Below are 3,251 nucleotides of genomic sequence, written 5' to 3'. Positions count from 1 at the left end.
TCAATCTTCTCTCCATTTATTGTGATGCTGCTCATTGGTCCAGTTGTGAGGATTTTTGTTTTCTTTATATTGAGACATAATCCATACCACAGACTATTCTTCCACAAATATAGTCAATTTAATTCCTGTGTATTCCATATGGCAAGGTCATTTGAAATAAAAGGTATTTGGAACAAATAAGTCCTTGGTCTTGCAAAATTCTATCATGAGATCTCCAACACCATGTCTCTCACCAAGGTCATATTTCCCAACTATAGACGCTTCTTCTTTGTTTCCCACTTCTGCATTCCAATCACTAGTAATTATCAATGCATCTCGATTGCATGTTTGGTCAATTTTATACTGCGTAAGTTGGTAAAAATCTTCAGTTTCTTCACCTTTGGCTTTAGTGGTTGATGCATAAATTTGAATAACAGTAGTATTAACTGGTCTTCTGTGTAATCATATGTATATTATCCTATCACTAACAACATTGTACTTCAGTAAAGACCTTTAAAGTTCTTTTTATGATGAATGCAATGCTATTCCTCTTCAATTTGTCATTCCTCACGCAGTACACCATATCATTGTCCAATTCAAAATGGCCAATACCAGTCCATCTCAGCTCACTAATGCCTAGGATATTGACCATTATGCTTTCCATTTCACTTTTGACTACTTCTGATGTTCCCAGATTCACACCAAACATTCCACATTCCAATTATTAATGGATGTCTGCAGCTATTTCTTCTTATTTTGTGTCATGCCACATCAACAACTGAAGGTCTTGAAAGTTTACTCTATCGTTATTAAGGTTGCCTCTACTTTGAGGAAGCAGTTCTTCTCCAGTCATATTTTGAGTGCCTTCCCACCTGAGAGGCTCATCTTCTGGCACTATATCAGACAATATTTCACTGCTATTCATATGGTTTCCTGTGGCTATTATTTTCAGAAATGGACCGCCTCTTCCTTCTTCCTAATCTGTCTTAAAGGGAATATCCACTGAAACCTGTCCCCTCTGGGTGACCTGCTGATATTTGAAATACCAGGGGCATAACTTCCATCATCACAGGAACATGCAAGTCACCACAGTATGACAAACTGACAAAAAAGTGGTGGTCACTGCCACATTGTTGTCATTTTTTAAGGCAATTAGGAAACTAATATACCATCTAATGGGGAAGACAGATATTAGGCATAAATCTCATAGTGGCTAAGACACTTGCCTGCTAACCAGACGGCTGGCGGTTCAAACCCACCAGCCACTCCTCAGAAGGAAGGTTGGGCAATCCTACTTCGGTAGTGATATTGCCTCGGAAACCCAAGGAGGGGTCGCTATGAGTCAGGTATGACTCAACGGCGCATAACAACAACAACAACATTAATAATAAGAGCTTTAAAGGAAAAAATCAGGCATGCATCATGCCCCTCGGTCTGCTGCAGTCTGAGCTGATGAGAAGCAATGCTGCAATTGGAAGCTAAAGGAGCTGTTAACACGAAGGATTGTGTGAGATGTGAGCTGAAACAGAGCCACTACAAAATCAAGGAAACCAAGTAAAATGACAAGACACAGACAGGAGTAGTATCCACATTTCTATAGGGAAAGCAGCAGCATTAAGTTTCTGGTAGGGTTTGTGGCTTTGGCAGCAATGTGGGCAGAGAGGGAATCAGTGCTCACGGAGAGGACCCTGGTGATTAGGGTGATGCTACTACCAGTGGACTTCTGGGCCACAGAAATCAAGGAGGGTCCATGGTTGCAAAGTTCATGTGAAAGTCCCCTAAGAACACCTGGAAGCCAGAATGTATATATGTAAGAACTCAACCTTATAAAGTAGATACTTTGATTATCTCCACTTTACAGGTGAGGAAACTGAGGTCAGGGGAGTTTATTCAACTAGCCAAAGTCACTTAGTAATCAAGTTACAGAACAAGGATTGAAACCCATGATACTGGACTACGGTGTTCATATTTTCAACCATTGCCCTGCAATGAGAGGCAATAATGTACAAAAAGCACCAGTCAAAATTTTGGTACTTAATAAACATCTATTGTGATTATCACAATTGTCAATGATCCCTAATTTCTTTCTTAAGTGGCATAATGATTATACAACATTTGGGTATGCACCTGTCACATAGTTAGTGCTCCAACTCAAAAGCCCTTATTATAATTGGCAAGGAGTGAGGTTCAAATTCCTAATTAGGAACTTCTGCATCTTAAATGGAAGAGAACTGTAGATGAAACACCAGTTGCAAAAAAGACAAAAATTATTTTATCCAGGACTCTAAGAAGCTAAGAACTCCAAATCCTGCCAGGCTACATAAAACCATGTGTTCCAGAACCTTCCAGATCAGATTCTGCCCCATCTCCTCATTTGCCCGTTTTTTCTCCTGAGTTCTGTGTTTTCCCTCAAGCATCAGACATTTAACATTTATGAATGGCCTAATTTGGAATCTAATTGAGCACTTGAATCCAGTCATCCATGGATTTTTAGGCACATTCTAGAAATTGTGTGGAGAGTTAGAAGCAACATGTTCTTCATCCCTTAAATAACCACTTTTTCCAGCAACATCAGCAAAGCAAACATCAGCGTTAATTAACAGTGACTTTAGAACGTGTAATGTTTTTCCTTTGCTCTGGAGGGGGCCACAGGGAGGAAGGTAGAGAGAGCACATGTCCTCACGTGTCTGGGAGGGAAAAAAGGAGCTGAATTCAGAGTGCAGAAATAGACTCCTGTTTGCTTAAAAATAGAAGGAAAATGTTTAGAAACCTCAAGTGGTTCATGGTAGAGATGGTGAAGCTAGATGATGAATCTTCTAGCATCCCACCTTGTGACTGAACAGTGAGCAGCTACGTTTCTGAGGACACTAAACAGCACAGGCTTCTTAGCCTTAAAGAAGATGTGGAAAGGCTCACCTATCTGTGCACGAGGACTTGTTCATTCACTAATGTACCTTTTTAAAACCCAAATCTGGAAGGCATACCAAAACCAAACTCATTGCTATCAAGTCGATTCTGACTCATAGTGACCCTATAGGACACAGTCAAATTGTCCCCTAGGGTTTTCAAGGCTGTAAATCTTTATGGAAGCAGACGATCACATCTTTCTCCATGGAGCAGCTGGTAGGTCCTAACTTCCAGTTAGCAGCTGAGCAATTTAACTACTGTACCACCACCAGGGTGCTTGCATATGCTGTCTCTCTCTCTCTCTCTCTTGCTCGCTCGCTCGCTCTCGCTCTCATCTCTCTAAATATATATATATATATATATAT

Source organism: Orycteropus afer, unplaced genomic scaffold (genome assembly GCF_000298275.1).
Source record: "Orycteropus afer afer isolate SDZICR_OR568_19922 unplaced genomic scaffold, OryAfe1.0 scaffold00454, whole genome shotgun sequence".
In the NCBI taxonomy this organism is placed as follows: Eukaryota; Metazoa; Chordata; class Mammalia; order Tubulidentata; family Orycteropodidae; genus Orycteropus; species Orycteropus afer.
The sequence above is the reverse complement of the archived record's forward strand: the minus strand, read 5'-3'. Positions refer to the sequence as shown.